We start from the raw sequence: 26,290 nt of genomic DNA on the forward strand, positions 1-26,290 counted from the left end.
TGAAGATGATGCTGTTAATAACAGCAGTAATAACTCAGAACTCATTATGTTCTGGTGCTATCGTATGTTATTCTATGTTACAGTTCACAAAAATTTTCACGTACTTTATTTACTTTAATCTTTCCATCAACATTGTGTACAAGTTTTTAAATCTTATTATTCTCATTTTGTTGATGAAGACATTGATGCCAAAATAAAAAACAGGCGCTGCGCTAGACCGCAGGTCTTCTGACCGCTGATCCCATAGTCATTCCATTACTCCTTTGAGAAGGAACAAAGAATAGTCATATGAGCAAGAAGTAGTGAGAAAGAAAAATTTTAAACTCCTTAACCTTATTGTCTCTATGCTAGATGATTACACTTTTTCTTGGTTAGAATCAGGGTTGGGATATAAATCCCTAGAATTAATTTTTTTTTTAATCCAGAGATTGGCATTCCATATGCGCAAAAGAAAACATCTCAAAGACGGGGCGTCTCACCAAAAAGCTACAACCCAAGAGCAATGGTAGTCGAGCTCTTGCATGTCTTGCACACATGCAAGAGACACACTTGATCCTTTGGCATTTTGGGCTTATTACACCCTTTTCCTAGCCTCCAGTTCAATAAATTGATTTTACGTCTCATTGTATGCCATCGTCCTTTCTCTTAAAGTCAGAGTGATTCCCTAATTTTAATATGGGCAGTTCATTAGAGAAGTCATAACAAAGAAAGTGAGGTGTGTGATCTAGAAAATTCTGAGTTAAAGAAGTTTAAAAGTCAATTTGAATAGCTCATTTTTCAGGGACCCTTCTCAGTTTCTAAGTGGCGAACTGTGCTAATAAATCTTTGAGTGTAGTATTTTTAAAAATAAGGTGAGGTTATCAGGAAGAAAATATACAGTAGTTATGGACAGGGGTTTGTTAGGGCCCTTGATTTTTTGTATTCAAGATACTCAAGCTAAAGACAAATGTAATGGTGTGCCTTAAATTAATAATTTGTATTAGTAAAGTGATTTAGAGAAAGATTTTGAGCTTGCTAATATATTTTGACAATAGTTGAAAGGGGAGGCTCTACAAAAGACTGGAAAGATGGGTACAAATGAATCATCAGCAATCTACTTTGGCAGTAAACCTCAATTGCGCATGTCAAGTCAATGAGATGGTCAAGAGGACCACAGGACCGATGGTCCAGTCAGCACTGCGGGCACTACATGCCCCCTTGAACCAGATTTTGGCAGACTTCAACTACTCAACCAGGTTATGGCTTGGGCATCTCATTTTCATAAAGAAGGTAGGCAAAGGAGAACGAGTTCAGAAAGGGGCCACAAAAATAATTATGAGGGTTCACTTGTAAGAATAAAAATAAAAAAGAACAGAATATCCTTACTGCTTGGCTGACAGCTCTGCCAGGGCACGGATGGCAGAAGGGGGAGGAATTAATTGCAAAAAAGGAGCTAAGAAGTCTGTAGAAGTTTGGGAAGGAAGCATTTAGCAGAATCCTGGAACTTTAAAGCTGTAAGGTATCATAGAGATCATCTAGAGATTTGGTTGGAATTCATGAGGTTAAATTAAGCTGGGAAAATGAGATAAAAAGCAAGAAAAACCTTCTGCAAATGAGAACTACTTAATAATGCTTTATTGAGCCAAGTAGAACTCTTGCTCAGTTCTTCCTTCATATCATAGGACCCTAGAATATGATATTCCCTTTGCAACATTTAAGCCAATACCTTTACTAATATGACTGGAAGATTAAGCCACTGAGAAGTGACTTAATAAATTGTTGTCAGATCCAGTCTTTTGATATCTAGTTAGCATTACTTATACCCTACTTGTAGCCTCACCTGATTCAGATTTATGGAGTTGCATAGAGAACATATAATTTCTAGGCTCTGGTGTGATCATTTAACCTCACACAACCCTTTAAATTTATATACCCCTTGAGTCATAGGAAGTGGAGCTATATATTACGTAATTAAACTTATATAGCCAGTTAATGCCAAAGATGATGAGTAGATACTTACTTCTACCTATGCTCTTCTATTTCCAGCCTAACTTAGTTATTGGGGAAAAAAGAAAAACATTTTTAAGTCCCTATTAGTTTGTAGTCCTCATTAGCAATTTATGATAGTGTACAAGAAAAAGAGCCTAGGAACAAGAAGCTACACACAAAATTAATCATTTTTATGTTCTGGCAAATGGAATATGTAACTAGGGGAAAATAGAAGCTGGACAAGGCTAATTTTAAAAAGAAAAGAGGTATGGATAAGTATCAAAAGAGGAGCTATTTTAGATATGACTGGCCTGATCCAAGTGATTCTAAGAAATTTGGAAAACACTGACTACTGACTTCATTAAATCTAAAATGCTATCAATTATAGGATGTACCATTATTTTATCTGCCACCAACAAAGAGACAACCAATTAAATTGTGATACAATGCTGTCTTATCTCATCAATTTTAAGATGCATCTTGCTTTCTGAAATGTTAAAATGTTTCTTAAAATGCACATAGTATCATCAATGAAATACTGTATCTTAAGCTTAAACACACAGCAATTGATTAGGTCTCTCAACTCCGAGTTGACTGTCTTCCCGGGGAAAGCCCTTGACACCCCAGGCCCTCATTGCTATCATTTTATTCTGAGAGGAGAAATTTTTAAAGAGACTGTGAGTTTGGGGGTTTATTCTCCTTGGTTAAGAGAAAATTGATTTCTAGTTCATTCTCTGTTCTTGGATGACAAGACTGGCAAAATAAAAACCTTCTGTGAAGATCACTGATCTATGTGGCTTTTCAGGAAGGAGGAGACACATTCCATTATACAGTGAAGAGGAACGTGCATGTTAAAATATCAGGCTGCCCTTTCAACGCTTGTGTATTCACTGGTGACTGCTACCAAGCTGCGCGGTCTTATCTGTGCTCTGCTGGAGGGTGCTGCTCTTTGATCTCATTATCTTATCACTTCTCTGTGTGTCCTCTTGTTGGAAAGTCTTTGTGTCAATACTGCCACACTCGGTAACTCTCAGAAGTCCAGTGCCTTTGAGCCAAGCAGGGAAGCTAATCAGGACCGAAGTGCTGGGAGGAGGCGGGAGGGCTTTAGACGTGAGATCTGTCTGCTCTAGGTCTCCTCTTGCACCTTGGCACCTGCACCACTAGTCCTAACCAGCCCACCACCCTTCACTGGGAAGGGGGGAAGGAGGAGGCAGATTAGGGAAGACGGGGAGTTCACACTTGAACTTCAAGTGTAAAAGTTTTATAAATAGGAAAAAGAAACATGTTACTGCCTATCCATACTAAAACATGCTAGGAGCATTGGGAGTGCAACCATACTCTTTTCTAAATTTCTCTAAGCTGTGCTCTAATTCAGAGTTTCCCATTTTTTTTTATAATGATTTTTTATTATATTATGTTAGTCACCATACAGTACATCCCCGGTTTCCGATGTAAGGCTCGATGATTCATTAGTTGTGTATAACACCCAGTGCACCATGCAATACGTGCTCTCCTTACTACCCATCACCGGCCTATCCCATTCCCCCACCCCCCTCCCCTCTGACACTACTGACATTTGGGGACAGGTAATGATTTGTTGGAAGGGGTGGGGGCTGCTCTGGGTACTATAGGCCGTTTAGCTGCATCACTAGGCTTCAGATGTGGATTACACTCCTCCCCTAATTGCAACAACCAAAACTCTCTCCATTGCCAATGTCCTCCAGAAGGCAAAATTACCTCCTCACCTCTCTCCATATGAGAACCTCCGCTCTAATCTCTCCAGAAAGAAAAGCTGCAGGGCATGGAGTAAAACTCCAAATAGTAACAAATGATCAGTCACTCCTCTACAAAGAGCTAAAAGGATTCCTTACTCTAGAATTGACCAATGCCAAGCAGAGAGGGGAAAAAATGATTACCATCACTTGCAAAATATTGTTTGGAATTGCCTTGTGTCTCTTCGACTTCTTTTGCTCTTAGTTTAAAATGAAATAAATGCCCATTGAATTATATGCCAATTGAATTATCTGATGATCCTCGTATTTAACTCAGAGAAAACAACTCTGCATTTTATTCAGTGACCTCTAAGAGGTGCTTTGAAGTGTTGACTTACGTTTATATGTCTTTGAAAATTCTTTTGTCCCATCAGTTTTCCCAAGTTCTTCCCCTGTGTTCTGTCTTGCTTGGGATGGCTCAGGCACTGACAGCCAAAGAAATGAGAAAGCATAGTGCATGAGTTTAGATACCTGAAAGGAAAGAATTCACTGAAATCAGATTTATTTGAAAGTTGATGATTGGTCCCATTACACAATGATCTTTGCTGTATGAAATCATTTCTTATAGAAATTTTAATAAATATTATTTTATTAAGTATTACTTTTTGTCACTTAGAGTAGACATCAATTGACCACACTAGTATGAAAATACTCACTCCAAAAAATGAATAATTATTAACCCATAGAAATTTATTCAGACACTTTGTTGTAATTTACATGGTTTTTGCTACAAACTTGCTCAGTAACGGCAATGACTATTTCATGTGCTGTTCAGAATCTCACCTCTCTTATGCTCAGCATATGTGTTGCAAAAGAATTTTCCTTTTTGGTTATATGTGGGTTGTTTGGGACTGGGCTTTTAACATTTTTTGGTAAAGCCTGGGGCAAAAATTTATCAAACTATCTTATTAGTTAAGTCAGAAAACTTTATCACAGAGGAAATGACTCATCTGTACTCTTGAAAATATCACACTTGGAAGCCATCAATTAACACATTGTATGGAATTTACTTAACAATGCTTTTTGAGGTGTCAAACTCTTCAACTCCTTTCTAAAATAAATCTCTACTTACGTGATCTGGTTTACTTGAGGTCATAGGGCCACAATGACTTCACTTTTCTAGAAGCATGAAGCATGTGTGCAGCTTCAACAATCTCTACATGGTCACCTCCATTCATACCTCAGTCCCCCCTTCTGCCTCCAATGACATGCTCAGAAAGACACTAATGACTGATGGTCAACTTGAATGGCCTCCTATTTGCTTCCTTACATTGTAGTCGTGTTTGCCACTGTTAACTACAGTTCCTTCATGGAATTTCCCATTGACTTTATAATGCTGCTTTCCTCTCCTCTTCCTCCTTCCCAAATCCCAATGTCCAAGATGCCTCTTCTTCCTCAGTAATCATGTCTCTCTCTGTGTTGTAGACTTGATGCAGTTCTCATTCTCTACCGTGTCTTCGAAATCCTACCCAGCCTCAGGGCGTTAGTGTAATGCCTCCCACACATACAGATTTGGAGTTCCTAATCCGGCTTTAAAACCTAACTGGAATTTCTAACAGCTGTACAAGTAGGTCCACCACCCTGTCATTTGCATATGCTCCCATTCTAGACTCATCGCATCACCATTGCCTTTGCCGTGACCAGACTTGAATCTAGAAGAAAGCTTTCATGTCCCTTTTTTCCCCCTCATGCCACACGTTGTATCAGTGGCAAATCAGGTAAGAAGCACTTTTGTGATGTCTCTGCTTTCCCTTACCTTGTTTTTCAGGCTCACATCTTGGTTCAGGTCCTTGTGTCCTCTCTTGTGGGCTAAGCACCTGTCTGATTTTCTCCCTTCTGGTCTGTTCAACAAGCTGCGGCTAGAGCTTACCTCTTCATAAAGAATGGCTCCTTCCAAAGAATGGAAACAGTTTCCCAAGTTCAGAAACTTGCAGTGGTCCCTCCAAGTATGCAATGTCTTCTACTTTCTGACCTCAACCCACTTATAGCTTCAATGTCCCACAGGCCAGCTAACCCAGGCAACTCCCCATCCCCTGAATATGGTCCGCCTGCACATCCCTGTGCTCACACCACAGTCCCCAGGTGTCGTCTCATGAACTGCACATCAGCAGTGCCTGAGAACTTGTAAGAAATGCAGATTCGGGCCAACCTCAGATCTGCTGAATGAGAAACTCTGAAGGGAAGTCCCAGCAATCTGTGTTTTAATAAGCCCTTCAGGTGATTCTGATGTGTGCTAACATTTGCAAACTCAAAATGCTTTTTCCTATCCTTTCTGCTAAGATTTTCTCCCATCTTTTGAAAAATTGCTTAGATATGAGGTTTGTTTATGAGGTTGTCTCTGATTCCCTGCTCTGCTCCTATATCTACCTCTGTCTTTATCATGCCATTTCCAAGGCACTTCCTTGTTTCCCAGTTATATGCACCTGTTGGATCACCCCTGGTAGATGTTACACTCAAGGATAAGGACCGTGTGTGTGTTTGACTTTGTTTTATCCCTTGTCTTGGTATTTTAACATTTGCTCTATATTTTAAAAAAATAGAATTGAAAGCAATAAATAAAACTTTCCTAATTTGTGAGTGATATAATTCATCAAAATCTGGAAGGTTATCAGAAGCAATGAAATAGCACTTAAAATGTGGGAGAGTAGCTTTAATCTTCTAATAAAATAAATCCAGCCTTTATTCTCACATGCCTGTTCTATTAGGAGGGACCTGTCTGATATTGTGGTATTGACTTCAGAACATTTTGACTCTGATCTCTGGAAAAAAATTCTAACACCCAATAACAGCACAGAGACAGGAAGTGATGTTTTCAGTGTGAAGTCCATAGTGCTATTGCAGTTGGCATAATTGTTTTACCCAAAATGGTGTCTAAAAGCAAAGAAAAAGTTTTCCCAGGTAGGTATGAAATTTAAGTTTTAAAACCAATGTGTCTAAATTTACTCAATCGTCCTCCATCTGTGATTTGAACTCTTATTATTCTATTTTGTGCTGCTAATATTTATTGATTCATTTGAGTGTTATTTGGTTATAATATAAAACCAAGTCACGATGATATGCACGTATGTTTGATATAAAATAATCTTACTAGCCCAATTTTCTTAGATAGGGAACAGACTGGGAGGAGGGGTGAAGGGCAGAGAAATGGAAGGCAGAAAGAATAGGGTCTGGGTGTGTCACACAGGTGGTGGTAACTAATCTACAATTTCAAATGTAGTCATAAAGTGCTGAAAACCTTGCTGTAATCGGTTTCATTGCTAGAGATTGGGTAAGCAATTAAAGTAGTGGTGAATTCACACTTCTAATGATTGACCAAAAAGAATTTAAGGTAATGAGTTCTAAATTAGGAAACTCATAGAGTGTCTACTCTATACCCAGCAGTTAGAAAATGGCACCTTAGCTCTTAAAACCTCCCAGAAGGGAGATACAACAGCTCCACCTGACAAATGAAGATGCCTATGCAGGGGAGGCTAAGGCACTTGTCCAAGGTCTACAGGCTGCACTGAGGAAATTCACCAGACTTGAGCCTAAACACCACTGGGGTCCCCTTGAAAGATGAGCGTCAGTGGTGCTCAACCTTTGGGTGCTTGCAGTCCTTTTGAATTCTAGACATTTTGGCAGTTCATTTAAAGAAATACAAAGACTGGGAACAACTCATGTCAATGCTAACCATAGTGTAGACCCTTCTCCAATAAGCGGTGGCTCCCTGTCCATGTAAGCATCCTCAGCTCACCTGCTTTTGTTGGCAACTTACTCCCCTCTGTGCCCTGTGGATAGTGAGCAGAGCTGTGTGTGGCTCTCGCTGCACTTAGTCTCAGCTAGTCTCAGCACTCCAATGAGGGCACTTTGCTTTATTGTAGCTTGAGGTTAACTACACATTTCACCTCTACACTTTGTGACATATCCTCTCAACTCAACCTGACAGCCATTGTGGAGTATTCAGTTATAACAAAAATAAGCTTTACACATTGCTAAAAATTTGGTAACACATGTGACAGGATTGCAACACGCGGAGGCCCCCTGGAAGATAACATCTCATATCTTTTGAATGATTACGTAGTGAAATATAAAGCCTTGGTCTATCATATAACAGAAATTTTTAAATGATGCTAATTGGATTTTTAAAAGCCTTTTAAAAATTATGACTTCTGCCATTCATAGCAGGCTTTAATACTAGCAATTATCTTTTAGAGAGTATTATTTCATCAAACAATGCATTTTTTTTATAAATCAGAGCTCCGTTATACATTTTCACTAGTAATCGCTGTAAATTCAATCTTTAGGATGATTAAAATATTTAGCATCCATCAAAATCCCTGGGAAAAAATTACTGTCCTTAAAAAACATAGCCAGGAGGACATATATTTTCAGAATCTTGAATTTGTTTGCATGATAACTGCAATTACAAATCTGGAGTTTTTAATCTAGCAATCAGATGACAAGATGAGCAATTACCATTCCATGCTTAACTATTTTTATGATGACTTTTTTCCCCAAAGCAGCTGTTGTAGTTAAAAACGCAAAGATTCTTATTTTTTCTTCCCGTGCTACAGTATTTTGGCAAACAAATCTCTGTTTCCCAAAACATAAAGAGTCTGACTCTGAAAGATGATGTAACACATGTGTGCTTTCATAGATTTTCCAGTGCTTAATAATCTTGTAGATATGGGCTTTTTTTTTTTTTTTAACCTCACAGAATGCTTAGTACAGATTGGCTACCCAATGAATAGTTCATGAATGGACGAGTGAATGAATAATATTTGGATTATTTAACTGTATCTTCTAAAAGTGGTGTGTTCTTCTTTGTGTGTGTGTGTGTGTGTGTGTGTGAGAGAGAGAGAGAGAGAGAGAGAGAGAGAGAGAGATAGCAACTGGAAAAGAAAACCCAAAATATTTATTGACACTATTTTCTTTTCTTCCTTCACTGGCTGATGACATTAAAGAGGTAGATAACGTTCTCTGGAGAATTCCAAATAAGAGACGCAAGTGTGCATTAGAGAGTTAGAGTCGCAGTATTAATTACTATGTCAACTCAATGAGATACAAAGGAATGAGAAAGATAGGATGATGGAGAGATAAATAGATAAGTACCACTGATCAATGCTGATTTCAGATATTTTAGTTCCCTAGCAGACTGTTTTGGTTAGAACAGAGACGTGAAAAATCTTTACAAAGAGCCAGCGTAATCTCTGATCAAAAATCTCACACCAACTCAGTCTTCTTAGTGAATCCATCTAAAAAGATGCACCTTTACAAGGCCTTCACTATTCCTCACAGGCATTGCTGTGGCTTCCCTGTCACGGTGTCTTAACCCTTACTTGCATCCTTCCTAGTACTTGTTATGCTGACCTCTCCCCAGATATTTATGTAGATGTTTTCTCAATAGCCTTGTTGTAGCTTTAATCGGTGAAACCATGTTTTAACCATCTTTGCACCTGCTGTGTCTGGCATAATGTTTTTGTCCAATGAAGTCTGTTGAATTTGACTGGGGGAGGGTAAATGTATAACATACTCATACCTCAGCTGCTATTAAGTTAAGGAGATTTACAGTTTAAAAGTATAATCCGCAGGGATTGAGAATTTTCCATTTAAGCTGCGGGACTGTTTCCATAATTTTAATAGGTTTGGTTTTAATGTATATACCAGGTGATATTGGAAACAGGCATCAGAGCGTAGAACTCGGTCATTCCTGTTTGTAGGAACTTTTCCTTAGTTTCTCTGTGACATCTCAAAGTAGAGCTCAGTAGCAAGTCCTGACCCATCTAATGAGTCAACATATTCATGACAAGCAGGTAACTTTTTCCATTATAACTTCGTGTGCAAAAAAAGTATTTTGCCACCCACATAGTTCCAAATATGACATTAATATGATTCATTGTAGTCACATGTGCAGAAACTAGTTTCTTGAGAGCAGTTACTAACCTATACAACAGAATTCTTCATCGGTCTCTGAAATCTTAGTACCATTATTCAGTCCTGGGGCACATTTAAAAATATACTTTCAGGGGCGCATGGGTGGCTCAGTTAGTTGGTTGAGTGTCCAACTCTTGGTTTTGGCTCAGGCCTTGATCTCATGGCTCGTGAGATCCAGCCCCGTGTAGGGCTCTGCGCTCAGCAGGGAATCTACTTGAGATTCTCTCTCTCTGCCCCTCCCCTCACTCTCTCTCCCTCTCTCTCTCTAAAATAAATAAATAAATCATCTACATATAATAAAAATATATCAATATATAAAATAAATCAAATATCTCTATATATTTTTTCAAATTTTAAAATATTGGTGGAAATTAAATTTTCTTATCATTTCAGGAGAGCTATTCATCAATACCCATCAAAAGTAATCGCATTTAATTTGTTTCAGCAATTCTGCTCATACAAATTTATCTTGACATAGCAATCATGTAGGTGCCAAAAGATGTGGCTATAAAATTCATGAAATGAGGGTTATCAAAACAGTAAAAATTAGAGACCACCATGATATACAAGAATCATGGTTAAGCTACATAAAACTGGTACAATGGAATACAAGGAAGGTATTTTAAATGACATAGAAGGGGCGCCTGGGTGGCACAGCGGTTAAGCGTCTGCCTTCGGCTCAGGGCGTGATCCCGGCGTTGTGGGATCGAGCCCCACATCAGGTTCCTCTGCTGGGAGCCTGCTTCTTCCTCTCCCACTCCCCCTGCTTGTGTTCCCTCTCTCACTGGCTGTCTCTCTCTCTGTCAAAGAAACAAATAAAATCTTTAAAATAAATAAATAAATAAATAAATAAATAAATAAATAAATAAATGACATAGAAATCTTTTCATGAGTTATGATCGAGGTTACAACATCAGGTGGCATGTACAACCCCTTTTTGAAAAGTAATACCGATGAGAAAAAGGGAGAGAACATCTATCAACATTGCTGCCTCACCTTTAGTTAAAAGAAGGGTCATGATTTCTACTATCTTATTTGTAGCTATACGTATTTTCGGACTTTCTGTAGTGAACACAGATTGCTTTAGCAGTAAGGAAAATAAAAGCTATCCTTGATATTTACACAGATTCTTTCATACGGCATTAATAAAAGCCAATCCCCTTGTGTAGGAATAGCAGGTACTCTACACCCAAGAGACCCCACTCACCAATCTCAGCACTTTGCCCTAAGCAACCCTGATGGAACCTCATTTTTTCTCAGCACTGGGCTCTTGATTACCCATTAATCCAAGCTAGTGTGAGACACGAAACCTGTTCGCCAATTCTACTCTATCAAAAGAAAACAAACAAAACTCTCTCCCCTGGGACAGAGATTCTCTTGTTGCATTCTGGTGTTTTATATAATAGTGCTTTAATTTCTCCCCTCGAAAAAATTTATCTTTCCTTCCAAAGAAGTAGTGTAGATTAATAAAGGGGTAGATGTGAGGCCAGATGTCTTTCTTGGAGAAAAGGAAATAATTCTTTAACTAAGCCTCATAGTTCAATTGTTCAATTGTTCAATTGTATCCATCAGATACAGATGGAAAGGCCTATGGATTAGAACTTTCCTTTCATCCCCACCCCCCAAAAAAAGGTATATCAAACTTTATCTTTTTTGGATAGCAAATCATATGATTTGAATATTATTCCAACCAATGATTAGAACAATAAATATATCTTAACATAATTCTTATCTTCTTGGTATTAAAGTCCAAGGCCCCACCCTTGTAAGGAAAGTGATGTAGGACCCTAATACTAGAGGATGGAAATATAAATAAATGAACTGAGTTTACTGAAAACCTGTATTGAGGCAGCCCACCTCCATTGCCTGGCTGGTCATCTTTGCTTGTCAAGAAGTCTCTTATATGTAGTACATTCATTTTGGGTGGGTATGGGACAGAACAAATCAAGTGAATTCTATCTGGGTTAAAAATGAAATAGTTCCTCAGATTATTTCTCTCTTCATAAGGTACACTCATTTCAAAATCTGCATTGTTTTAAACTCATTTTTTTTCTCACTAGTAATTAATTGAAAGGGGAGACAAAATTGCTCCCTATTTTATGACAATTTAGCATTGTCCTTGTGTCTCCTTTCCTCCCCCAAATCATTCATATTCCTCTTCTTTAAGATGCTACCTTTTTCTTATTCCCAGGCATTTATAAAAATTATCTCAATGTTTCACACAAGATTTGCGTGAAGCGCCTTTGGTTTTCAAGAAACGGAGATGCACTTGGGTTTCTTGTAGAAAATCCCTGAGAGGTATTAGCCGCTGTAGAACTGGACGGCTGTTCCCTCTGTCAGGAAGTGACAGTGGCTTGCGTTCCAGCGTCTTCTCTGTAGTGACCCCAGAGCAACCGCCCGGACGTGCGCTGCTCACACCTCAGTGTTCTCGGCCCCACTTCTCTCACTAAGTGTGCTCTTCCTCTTCTACCACCGAGGACATCTTTGCTTCCCCCCTCCCCTGTCAGGGCTTCTGCTTCCTTCTCTCCCCATGCTTCTTTGCTCCTGTTCTGCTCTATTATATATCACTTCTCTGTGTGTCCCATTCACACTCCTCAAGAAAGAGCATGCTGGGCCATCAGTCACCCGCTAGTAGCAGGTAAAGAACCGACGGAAGCAGCAGGCTTCTTAGGCTGCTGCCCAGACTATAAATGGCTGCTTTTGGTCACTTGTCCATCCTCCTGCCTATCAGATGTGTCTCTGCCCCAGAAACCCCTTGGAAATGGCCACAGATTCAGCAAGTGCTTCCTCCATCACATGTCTGGTAGATCAGTTTCCTAAATTATTCTTTGAGCTGCAAGGTGGTGTGTGGCATTTAACGTAATAGGAAGAGGCCTCGTTCCTTGTTTTCCTGTCATTCGGAGATTACATACGGGGGTTTCAGAAATCGTAAGAGGAAGGAAATATCATAGTTTGAGAAAACGCTGAAAAATATCGTGGATTTCAATTTGCCTAGTCACATGAAACTTCAGAATAAATGCAACACAAGACCTGGCCCCGAGTGTATTTAAAATCATTACACAAAGTGCATCCTTGATTATATAAGGTTATGCTGGAGAATATTGTCTCATTACTGAAAAGAACTGGTAGGTTTTAATCATTTGACTTGTTAAAAATTTATGTGTGTGGTTTTTCTTTTCTTTTTCTTTTGTGACAAGAAACATTCTCTCGACATGGGTGGTGGTTACAAGGGTATATACAAATGGAAAAAAAAGTCCTTGAGCTGGACACTTAAGGTTAGTGTACTTGATGCATTTTATTTGATGTATACTTGACATTTGCTATCCTTCCATTTGAAGGACATTGCATGATTTCCTTCCTCCCCATCCCCATCTTGGCCAGATCTTCTCCAGCTTGAGGCTCTAGCCTAAACAGGCCCTACGCTGCTCTCTCTTCTTTCCCTGATATTCTACCCCATATCAGTCACCTCTTCTGAAGTAGTTCTGGTCTGCTTCTCTCTTCAGCAGGTATGCTTACTTCAAAAACTCGTGTCTGTCTCTTACTGCCTACTTACCAGTACACTTCCTGAAAGCAGGCATCATCTTTTATTTTGCCTTTATGTCTCCATGGCAACCAGCACAGGACTCAGCTCATAGTAGGATTTCATTAAGGACGTGACTCCAGGGGGGCACGTGGGTGGCTCAGTCAGTGAAGCATCTGCCTTTGGCTCTGCTCATGATCTCGGGGTCCTGGGATCAAACACCACCTCAGGCTCCCTGCTCAGTAGGGAGTCTGCTTCTCTCTCTCACTCTGCCCCTCCCCCCTGTCCCTGCTCCTGCTCTTTCTCTCTCCCTCTCTCAAATAAATAAGATCTTTAAAAAAAAAAAAAAAGGACATGACTCCAGGAATGTCAGAAATGCCAGGAACCATACAGACCCATGGTCGTTTATTCTTTCTGAAAGAAATAGCCGATGCATAGGGTGTGTGTAGAGAAAGACAAACCAGCACGAATTTTTTTCTTATTAAGTGTACTGATGTGAAGTGTATAGACATGAGATAAAATTAACCATTTTTAAAGTCTACAATTCAGTGGCATTTAGTACCTTCACAGTATTGTGCACCTATCACCTCTATCTGGTTCCCACACATTTTCATTGGCCCAAAAGAAAACCCTGTACCCATTAAGCAGGCTCCTCTCCTTCTTCCCCATCCCCGGCTCCTGGCAACCGCTAATCTGTTTCTGTCTCCATGGATTCGCCTGTTCTGGACATTTCACATAAATGGAATTATACAATATGTGGCCTTTTGTGTCCGGCTTCTTTCATTTAGCATAATGGTTTCAAGGTTCATCCACAAGATATCATGTATCAGGGCTTCATTGCTTTGCATGGCTCAAGTACTAACGTTTTTGAGCACAAACAAAGCAGCAGATACTATGCCAGCTACTTTCCATATGTAACCCCACGTAGTCCCCTGTAGCAGCCCTGAGAAATATAAATAGCATTATCCTTATTTTACAGATCTGAATACCAAGGTTCAAAGAAGTGAAGTCTCTAGCCCGACTTTGGAAAGCAAGCCAACCAGCTCACCTGTTCTGAGATCCACATTCCTGACCCAAGGTGTAACGTTACTGCACTACACCCAGGTGTCTCTCGTGTTAGGATCCTTACTTCACATCTGGGTCTGTCTGTGCATTCCCTGCTGACATATTAGTGACACTGCCTGACATTTCAGAGCGGGCCAGACAGACCCTTGTCTATGATCTCCCTTGTTTGAAATCACCTGCTAGTTCTCAATATAGATGCTAAAAACTTTACAGAAATGTCCATTGCTCTCCAGTGCTGGATAAAGTTTCAGCCAATTGAAACCTGAAAACAATTTTCCCTCCTCGCCTGGCGATCACCAGAGAAGGAGGTCTCTTCAAGCTTTGTTTCAACTGTTGAAAAGAGGGGGTGATTTGAATATGCATGAACATCACCGACGCAGCAACAGCAGAGGTGGATTTTAATAATTAATTCATTAGGCCAATTTATTTCTCTAATTGGTTGTGAAGCTTTGTCAACTAGGAGATAGTAAAAACAATTAAAAATTTTTAAAAATTGAAAACTTAGTGGAGTTTGGGTATTAACGATGCACAGAGAGATGAAAACAGACAGGAGCCCTAATTATTTCTCAAATAAGTGTTTAAATATTTACAAATTGCATTTCAGTGAAACCCGTTTTTATTTTTATAGACGTGTGCTGTCTCCATTTGGGCTGGGATATTGGTTCCAAACACAAGTCCTGAAGGCCCTTTCACAGTAGAAGGGGAGCATTCTTAACCTTGGGTTCACAAACCACACCAAGGAGCCTGGTAACACCTTGAAATTATCTGGAAAAATGTTCTGTGTATGCATTTTTGTGAGATGGGAACGCAGAGCCTTTTGTCAGATTCTTGGTCTAGGAAACACTACTTCACAGCTTTCTCCCTGACCCTCTGAAGCGGCGGCTTAACCACAGTCTGACAGTGTGGGGCCCTAACTTTCCCTGCGATGGGAAGAGGGGCTTCCAATCATCCCAAGGACCCTGAGGCCAGCTGGCCCCTTAGCAGAGACTTGGAGTCTCCCTCTACACCTTCCACCTGTCCCTCTCTAACTAGTAAACCAAACCAAACCAACCAACCAGGTAAGAGACTGCAGCAAACACAGGGGCCCGCTAGGTGAAGGCTAACACTGGAAGCAGTCAGCGACGGAGAGAGTTTTCTGGAGGTGCAGAAAACAAGAATGGGCAGAGCTTTGCAACTCAAACTGTGGTCCACACACCAGCAGCAGCATCCCCTGGGGAGCTTGTTAGAAACAGAGACTCTCAGGCCCCACCCAGACCAACTGGATCACAATCTGCATTTTTTTTTTTAAAGATTTTATTTATTTATTCGACAGAGATAGAGACAGCCAGTGAGAGAGGGAAAACAAGCAGGGGGAGTGGGAGAGGAAGAAGCAGGCTCATAGCAGAGGAGCCTGATGTGGGGCTCGATCCCATAACGCCAGGATCACGCCCTGAGCCGAAGGCAGATGCTTAACCGCTGTGCCACCCAGGTGCCCCCACAATCTGCATTTTCAACTGATTGCTCAGGGATTTCTAGACCCAGTAGAGTTTGAGAAACACTGGTCAGGCTGGTGCAGTGATCTGGACACCATTCTCCGTTCTCAGCGTGCCTCCCTCTTCTTCATGCCCCGTAGGAAGCCACATCCTCCTCCGTCACCGCCCTGACTCTAGCTCCTCCAGGTCACGTGGGATTCCTGTTGTTCCCTGATGTCAGTTAAGGATGGGGCTGTTTCTCATGCCGGTGCTGTCCCCTCCAGCCTCTGTCTGGTGCACAAAGCCCTGTGGCTGCCCTCTCTTGATGGTGCTGTGATAAGAAGAGAGAAAAGGGGCACCTGGGTGGCTCAGTTGGTGAAGTGTCCTACTCTTGATTTCAGCTCAGGTCATGATCTTAGGGTCATGAGATTGAGCCCCACGTTGGGCTACATGCTGGGCGTGAAGCCTGTTTAAGATTCTCTCTCTCCCTCTGCCCTCCCTCTGCTCAGTGCGCATGCGTGGTCTCTGTTTCTCTCAAAAAAAAAACAAAACCAAATAAATAAAAATACTAAATAAATAAATAAAAGAAGAGGAAGAAGAGAGACAGGAATCAGAAGATTCAGTTCTCCAATCACTTCTCCATGGGCCGTATAGCCATGAGCAGGTCATGGCCTCTTGGGCCTTGTTTCCTCATCTTCAAGCTTCATGGGGTTGTGGTAAGGATCAAAGATACTGAAAAGTACTTTGTGCCTGGTTCCCAAACTGTTTCTTTTATTTTTTAAAGCCACTTTATTGAGGCCTGAGTGACATGCAAAAATAGGTTCCTGTTCAATGTGTCCAACTTGATGAGTTTGGGGACAGGTAGGCACCTGAGAAGTCATCACGACCAACCAGGCCATACATATATACATGACCTCCCGAAGTCTCCCCCTGCGCCCTTTTTATTATTATCACTATTACTGTATTATTATTATTATTATTATTATTATTATTACTACTACTACTATTATTATATTGTGGTAAGGACACATAACATAACATAAAAGGTCTACCTTCCTGGCAGATTTTAGAAGTGTACATTACAGCATCATTGGCAATCAGCACTACTCTGTGTGGTACATCTCCAGAACTTACTTAACTCTCTGGAAAGACCATGAATTGAGAGCTAGCAAGTCAGCTTTTCTTTCTTTTTCTTTCTTTTCTTTTTTTAAGGATTTTATTTATTTATTTGTCAGAGAGACAGAGAGCACAAGCAGAGTAGCAGGCAGAGAAGGCAGAGGGAGAAGCAGGCTCCCCAGTGAGCAAGGAGCCCAATGCAGGACTCGATCCCAGGACCCTGGGATCATGACCTGAGCTGAAGGCAGACGCCCAACCAACTCAGCCACCCAGGCAACCCAACGAGTAGGGCTCTGACTAGTTTTGTGTGAACTTGGAAAGTCTCTTCCCCTTCATCTCCAGTCTATAAAATGAGGCTTTGGCCACCATGCTCTGTCATATCTTTCCTGACCCTGTCATTTTATGTCTTAGCTCGAGGAGGAAACTATCACCCACCAGATGTTCTACAAATGATGAAAAAAGCTACACTGTAGAGTCAAATGCTTGAAGGGTATCCCTCGGGACAAATATATGTTCACTGTTCCACTGGCACAAACATTAATCCCCCTCCATTAGTGATTCTGAGTTGCTGTGACTACTTGCAACCCAGAGCCCCAATCCTTGGTCCTTTGTGAGATACCCTCCATTAGGTTTGCCTCAAAACGCAACGCACTTCACACGCATTGAGCACGGTTGCAAACTCCTCTGTGACAAAATGAAAAGATTAATTTGGAGCTTCAGTACTTGGTGTTTATCTGTTAGGGTGCCAGCTGCCATTGTAATGATACAGTCTCCCATGCAGACAATTAAAAATGCTGAAGGACTCGGTTCTAATTGTTTTGCTTTGAATTATAATTCAATGAAGAGACATCACCTATGTAATAGGAGGGCCACCACGCTTTGTTTGAAGTTTCAACAATTCTTTGACTTCCTGTATACTGTTCTTTCTCACCAAAACCTCCCAAGGACCCCCCCCCCCAAAGCCAGGGAAGTATAAGGAGTGGCTTTGGTAGTGCCTAGAATTCCTTTTCCCTTTATTCTAAGCCCCAGCGCTGCCCCCGTGTCCCCCCACAGTCTACCCAAAATTCCCTTCTCCCCTGCAAGCCTCACATTTTGGTATTTCCTCTACTTGCATCTTCTTACATCAAACTTACCTGTTTTAATCATTCCCTCAGAAGCCAATCACTGCTACTGACGAGCAAATGTGGCAAATTAACCCAGTATTGAATAGTGGGTGCTAGTGAAGTTGCTCTTGCTTCTTTGTGCTTTACAAATGGAAAAGGAAGACAACAATCATCCTCCTCTTTTCACTGAGCATTAGTGACAGTTGCGTGGGAGGGGAAGGAGTGATGAGGGAACAGCTCCTTAACTCCACCTTCTCCCAAATTAAGTCAAACTACAGAAATCCCAGCTCACATCCAAAAAAGGGGACCAAATACAGGCTGTGGGGGAAGTTAAAAGAGAGATCTGCTTAGTTATCCTTCAGTTATTTTTTCTTCTACTTTTTTTTCTCCCTTTGTCTCTTTTCTGCCCTTAACAGCTTCTATTACCCAACTGAACACATAAGAGTATGCAGAGCTTTTCCACAAGAAACTAATGGTGTTTACAAAGTTTGGTTCCCTTTTCCTCGTGTCTGCCCATCTTCCAAGGGAGCAGGGCTCAGTTTGTAAGGGGAAGAATATTTCCAGTGGGGACAGAACAAGAGCAAGTCAACTAAGCACAACTCTTCACCCCTGAGGGTGGACCTTTTCCAGATATGTAAATAACAGTTGTACATGAATATAATTATCTTCTAGAACCTTCCACCAACGCTACTTTAAATGGCTCCCTTTCAACTCAGAATTGGAACTCAGTCAATGATGCTTAATTTAAATGAATACTGGCATTAACCTGAAAAGGCTGTCAACTTCTCTCCTTAAAGGCCTGATGATACCTGATCTATTCAAAAGAGGTACAAGCCACTCACCCTTTCATGAGAGCTGTTTTATCAGACCCATTCTTTTTGAGCCTCCAAGAACAGATGTCATTTCTTAAACATTTTATCCCTCTCTTAATCTGAAGTTCTCTCTAAGGAAAATTCAGTCATTCCCTTTAGTCTTTTACACTTATGTATTTAAACCCTGTGGGTGTGTATCTTGGGTTTCATATCAGGGAGAGACAAAGCCTGATTAAGCTCACTCCCCAGGGACAGGGCACTAGTCTAAGAAAGGCTCTTCTTATTCTTGAGGGCCTCACATTATATGACATCCTGGTTTGGAGACCTCTGTCACTTGTGCCATCATCCCGCAAAATCATATCTGACACTTTCTGTCTATCTTCACAACTTTAAAGTATCCTACAGTGTTTCAGAAGTGGCAAATTCTGTTTTCATCTACATAAATTGCAATAGCCCCAGTTTAGAAGACAGGCTTTGATTTTTTTCCTTTTGCTTTGAAAAGTCTTTCCAATTTTATTAACAGACCAGGGCAGTCAGAAGGATGTGTCAAAAGACTTCATGAATTACCTCTTTCAAGAAAGAAGACCAAATTATCAGAACAGTATTTACACTGGAGTAGAATGTGCAATGGAATTATGGCTTAGCTGTGAGAGTCCCCACTGGGGTTAGCCGTGAGAAAAAAGAAAACCACTTTGGCGACTCAGAAGGACACTCATAATTTATACTGAAGAAGGGAATAGAGAGGACAAATCAGGTAGTGTGTGTGTGCGTGCGTGTGTGTTTGTGTGTGTGTGTGTGTGTGTGCACACATGCCCATATGCTTGTGTGTGTCTGGTACATGCATGTAATGACAGGATTTTTACAGTGGTAGTATGCCTTCCCTGATTGGCCGGGAAGCACGAGTTTGGTTATACTCACGTAGTGATCTAAAAGATGATACTTTTTATAAACCCTTCCTGTCTTTTGGTATTTTTAGTGTGTGGTGGGAGAAAAGACTCTTTGACAAAGGGGACTTTATTTTTTTATTTTTTTAAATATTTTATTTATTTATTTGACAGAGAGAGAGCACACAAGTAGGCACAGTGGCATGTGGCAGAAGGAGAGGGAGAAGGAGAAGCAGACTCCCTGCTGAGCAGGGAGCCTGATGCGGGGCTGGATCCCAGGACCCTGGGATCATGACCTGAGCCAAAGACAGACGCTTAACCAACTGACCTACCCAGGCACAGCAATAAAGGGGACTTTAACCAAGGAAATAGTGATTGCAAAATTACAAAGTAGGTGACATTTCTGTTTCTGCCTCCCTTTTCTGCAAACTTTTTACCGCTTTCCATATCTCCTTCAGACTTTTCCATCCCTTAAATCCTGGGAAAATAGTTTTAAACTTATTCATAGCAATAATAAATGGCCTGGTAGTCCATAAAGTAACATGGCTGAGGGCCAGAAAGATCTGGGACTGAATCCTGGCTCTGCCACATACTGTGAAATCTTGGACAAATTCATCTCTCCAAACCTCGGTTTCTTAAACTTGAAAATGGGAAGACTCAAGCCTTCCTGGTGAATTGCTATGATTGAGTGAGGTCATGCTCTAAAGCACTGAGCATAGGAGCTGGGACACAATAAGTGCCTAATAAATGCTAGCTTTTGTCATTGTTGTATTACATCACCATAAAGGGAGAGAAGAGGTTTCATATTTTGGGAATTTTTCTAACACTAAATTGGAAGACTTTAGTTATATTTTTCAGGAAAGATAATTACTGAAATCAAACCATTTCCTCTGAGGAAGGTGGACTCTATATAATCACACAAAATCACCGCTGATTCAAAATAAGCAAATGTTTAATTCGTTTTTCCAGCTTTATGGAGGTGTAATTGACATATAAAATTGTAAGATAGTTAAAGTGTGCATCATGGCGATTTAATACCTGAATACACTGGGCAAGAATTCCCCCAATCTAGTTAATTAACACACCCGTCACCTCACATATTTATCTTTTTTGTGTATGCGAACACTTAAGTTCTACTTTGTCAGAGAATTTCAGTCATAGAATACAACATTATCAACTGTAGTCACCCTGTTTCACATTCACTCTTCAGGCTTTATTCATCTTCTGACTCACTTTGTACCTTTTCACCAACTTCTTCCTGTTGTTCCCACCACCCCCAGCACCAGACAACCACTTTTCTACTCTATTTCAATGAGTTAAACTTTTTTTTTTTTTTGGATTCTACCTATAAGTGATACCACGCAGTATTTGTCTTTCTCTGTCTGACCTATTCCACTTACTGTAATTCCCCCAAGGTCCATCCATGTTGTCCCAAATGGCAGGATTCCCTTCTTTCTCGTGGCTGAATAATACTCCATTGTGTATGTATACCACATCTTCTCTACCCATTATCTGTTGATGGACACTTAGGTTGTTTCCATATCTTGGTTATTGGGAATAGTGCTGTGATGAAGATGGGAGTGCAGATACCTCTTCAATGTTCTGTCTTCATTTCCTTTGGATATATACCCAGAAGTGGGATTGCTGGATCATATCATATTTCTTTATTTAATTTTTGGCAGGACCTCCATTCTGTTTTCTATAATGGCTGAACCCATTTACATCCCCACCATCAGGGCACAAGGCTTCCCTTTCTTCACATCCTTGCCAACACTTGTTATCTCTTGACTTCTGGATGATGGCCTTTCTAACAGGTGTAAGGTGATATCTCATTGTCGTTTTGACTTGTATCTCCCTGATGATTAGTGAGGTAGAGCACCTTTTCATGTACTTGTTGGCCATTTGCATGTCTTCTTTAGAAAAATGTCTACTTAGTTCCTGTACTCATTTTTTCATTCTGTTGTTTGGGTTTTTTTGTTTTGTTTGCTTTTGAGATATATGAGTTCTTTATATATTTTGGATATTAACTCCTTATCAAACATATGATTTGCAAACATTTTCTCCCTTTCCATAGGTTGCCTTTTCATTTTGTTTATGGTTTCCTTCGCTGTGCAGAAGCATTTTAGTTTTATGTAGTCCCACTTGTTTAATTTTGCTTTTGTTGCCTTTACTTTTGGTGTCAAATCCAAAAAAGTCATTGCCAAGACCAATGTCAAGACGCTTACCCTCTATGTTTTCTTCCAGGAGTTTTGTGGCTTCAGGTCTTACATTCAAGTGTTTAACCCATTGTGAGTTGATTTTTGTGTGTGGTGTGATACAGGGGTCCAATGTCACTCTTTCACATGCGGCTGTCCAGTTTTCCCAACACCATTCCTTGAAGAGATTATCCTTTCCCCGTCATATATTTTTGGCTCCTTTGTCCTAAATTAATTGGTCATAAATGCCTAGGTTTATTTCTGGGTTATGTAGTTGTTGTGTTGATCTATGTGTGTATTTTTGTGCTAGTACCATACTGTCTTGATTACTATGGCTTTGTAATATAGTTTGAAATCAGGAAGTGTGATGCCTCTAGGTTTGTCCTTCTTTCTCAAGGTTGCTTTTGTTATTCAGGATCTTTCGTGGTTCGATACAATTTTAGAATTGCTTTTTCTCTTTATGTGAAAAATGTCATTGGAAGTTTGATTGTATTGAATCTATAGATTGTGTTGAATCTGTAGATTCCTTTGGGTAGGATGGACGTTTTAAGTAAATGTTTACTTTTAAATTATTTTCTTTTGGGGGAGTGTGAGAATGCGTCATTTAGCATTTACTATGCAACAAAGCACCCCAAAACTTAGCCTAAAATGACATTTATTATTTCTCATGATTCTGTGAATTTTCTAGGTGCTTCTTTTGATCTGAACTAGTGTTGCTGGGGCTAGGTGGTCAAGAATGGTCTCACTCACTCACATGTCTGGGGCCTCAGCTGAGATAGCTGAGGAGGCTGGGCTGGCTGGAGCCTGTGTCATCCTCCTGGAGGCTCGCCTAAGCTTTTTGGCATGATGGCAAGAGTTCCCAGTAGCTAGAAAGGGCAAACCCTGATAAGCAAGCACTTTTCAAGCCTCTGTTCTCTAATTAGTCAAAGCATATCACATGGCCAATGAAGATTGAAGGATTATAGTGCCCCCCACTTGGTGGGAGTTACTACCAAAAAACCTATGGCCATTCAGACTCCACAATACAGGAGTTTTGGGTAGCCAGGCCTTCTAATCTCCATACACAGCTATAAAGAGAGTTCTTCAGAATATTCCGTAGTGAGTCTACAGCTTTGTTCCCATAAGGAAATCAAAACCTTTAGGAAAAGTTAACACTTCTTAAAGCACAGAGTCATCGTCTACATGTAATTCTTGGCCTTTCAATCAGTAGTAGGTTTCCCAGTAAGAAAATATTTGGAAGAGGCTTGAAAATGTGAAAAGGACAAGGAAAAGTAAGGCATTATTATCATCTCTCAAGATTAGATAGGGTGGCTTTCTTTTTTTATATTTTTCCCTCTTTTTTTTGGCTTGGTTTTGGTGATGGTAATGATTTTTTTTTTTTCCCAGAGAATGCTCATACAGACATATTTTAACAATTCAGCTTCTATTCTTAATCCTTGGTATATATTTTTAAGTTTGAAATAATAAAGAATTCAGATTTTAAATGAAATGTTTGGCTCTTTGATTTCACATTAATTTCCATTTTCTCTTGCCAAAATGAAGCTGTGCCTTTGTAAATCTCCCTGTGGAGTAACCCTTCTGTAAGGACATGGTCCTTGAAGATAAGAGATCAGTTGAGAAAAGGAAGGAAGGAATGGAGAAGAAAAACATGCAACTGAGGGGAAGAGGGAAATTGCAGAAAGCATCTCTTTGCTCTAAAACAAGTTTCCATGTCCTTAGAAATGTTAAAAATATGTGTTTGTGGATAATGTTATGACAGAGTGAGCATTCAATCATGTGTGTCGTACATTTTACAAATAGGAAAGGAGGGGCACCTGGTTGGCTCGGTCGGTAGAGCACGTGACTCTTGTTCTCAGGGTTGTGGGTTCAAGTCCCACACTGGAGGTAGAGATCACTTAAAAATAAAATCTTTAAAAAAATAGGAAAGGAGGTTAATTAAGCTGCTAAAGTTCATCCAAGCTGATCCAATTTGAACCCAGATCTGATTTTATTAGTTTTGGTGAGTGATGTTCAGGAACGTGAAAATGCCTTGAGAAAAACTTTTGGAGAGATTCATTTTAATGATAAGCCTCATGAGAAGACCATAGTTGATGTGCATTCGCCTGGCCTCGAGTCAAGTAAGATGAGACTTAAGAAAATCACAAGGAGAGTCTGTTTCAGGTCATGCCATGCTGGAGGAGCTCAGTGGGCTGTTGTGGGACTCTGGCCTGAGAAACATGAAGGACAAGGACCTTGCTATGGCCACAGAACAGAGGTCTGTGGTTTTACAAGTCACTGGACTCCTATCAACTAAATGTTAGATGTCTGTGTTTCCAGGGAATGAAGATGTGGATAGAAAGAGAAAACTGCCCTGGAGCTCCTAACTGGACTTTGGCTCCTGGATTTGCAGTGAGATCCCAACAGGGAAAACCAGGGAAGCCACAAGGAGCCAGCCAGTCACCCTGGTTGGGGAGCTACCAGAGAGAGATACCAAGTGAATGAGGACTGGGGGACAGCCAGGTGAGAGGCCTTTGGACACTCCACAAAGCTCTCCATGAGAGACAGTTGATTTTGAAACTCTGCCTCAACCAGAAGATACCAATGCCAGCTCACAACAGTGCTAAACACCTAAGACATTCCCTGAGCTTTATCTGTCTTCTTCTTTCCTGGCCTTTCCCAAGTCCTGGAGGAGCAGGGGCATCTAGGGAGGGTGGGCTAGGGGCAGTAAAGAGGGCAGAAGCTCAAGTCAGGAGAGAAATGAAGGAGACTGCCTCTTTCCCAGGGTAGGTGTCTAGCCTACAGCCGTTCTGACCCACAGCTCTGACTTCAACTAATGCTCAGCATGTGGATAATAAGCCAAACTGGACATGTGAATTACCAGGTTGGCACTGTTTCAAGGTTTAAAGTGAGAAAAGGACTTTTTGTTTTGTTTTTATCTCTCAAAAGGTAGCTGAGCATTAGACCACAGGGGGGTTTGCCTGAGAGGTTATGGGAAGGGAAATGCCTTTTGATTTTACCTTTCAAGTACTTTTTATACAATAACATTGGATCAGGAATGTGAGTGGCTTAGCAGTGACCACAAATAAACCTCATGGAGCCTTGGTAATAGATTTTTTTAACAACACTGTGGTTGTGGTCTTGGTGTCCCATCAGCAAAGGTTGCTTATCAATCAAGGCCATGTCACAAAATCTGACCGTCTGTGGACATCACCTAATTCTGGAAGCTCTGCCATCTACCATCACACACATAACCTTGGCAAGCTACTATATTCTCAATGCTTAGATTTTTAATTCCACAAAATGGGAGGAGTAGTGCACCTTTACATGAGATTTTAGAGGACAGTAAGTAAGTTCATATATTTCAAGAGCCTTGAGGAACAAATGAATGACACATGGGGAGTCCTAAATTTGATATTTCCAGTGACCTTTATTAAAATCAACACAGTGAATCCAAGAAGTTAATTTGAAACATCTATTCATTAAGTACACAATGAGTTTAAGAATAAAAAAATATAAGAAACGTTCCAGTGGTTCCATTCCCAATAAGATGCATGGAATTTTTTGAGTGAAGTAGAAAAAAAATTTTGTTAACCATATTCTGTTGGTTATTATGCGTGCAGCAAGCCTGCCTTTGGATCTGGGTAGATCTGGCCTGTTGGTTTTCAGATGGATCAGAGATCTATGAAATATAGAAGTCCTGGAAGTGAGCTGACCCACTTCCATGTTTAGAACACAGTGCTGTATTGAATTACACGAATTGATTTTTAGAAAATCCTTCTCTCAGTTGGAGCTTCAGATTCATTCTCTATTGCGCCTCTGTCTGTGGTTTTGTCTGTTATTGTAATAGGGCAGAAGTAGTTTCCTTCCACTTCAGAAGCTGGTACTTAGGGTTCATTCATTTCATCCATTTTCTTTCCTTATTTTGCAGACAAATAGAAGCTAAAATTCATTAGCTGCTAGGGGTCATTTGCTGTTTCATTGGGGTATGACTACATTTTGATTTTACGCATTCCTGAATTACCTTTTTCATGATTTTCCTTCCAAGAGAAGGGAAATTCTGTCACCAGCATGATGTGCCTAATGGGATTATACATCTGCATACCATTAAAGAAGAGAGAAGCCATTTAAATACGTTTCATTCTCAATCTACTGCTCTGGGAGATCACGGTTTAAGGATGGATTTCAGAAGGTTTAGAAGAGGGCAGTGAAGGCAGAGATGGAGACAGGGAAACAGATAATGCCGTCCTATTTCCTAGCTCTATTTTCATGGCACGCTTAATCCCTTCTCCATCATGTAATAATGGGATCTATTAATACACGTGGGTCTTGAAGTTTCTGAAGATTAACATTAATATACATGGTCTAACTGTGTGTGTTTGGATCTAACACCTAGCGTAGGGGTCAAGAGAGCACCAGTTTAGGAACCAGAATACTTGGGCTTGATTCTGGGCTCCGACCTCAGGCAGGTAACTTCTGCTCTCCGTGCTTGGGTTTCCGCATCTGTAAAATGAG

This window comes from Ursus maritimus, unplaced genomic scaffold, assembly GCF_017311325.1.
Source record: "Ursus maritimus isolate PB19 unplaced genomic scaffold, ASM1731132v1 scaffold_30, whole genome shotgun sequence".
NCBI classification, from domain to species: domain Eukaryota; kingdom Metazoa; phylum Chordata; class Mammalia; order Carnivora; family Ursidae; genus Ursus; species Ursus maritimus.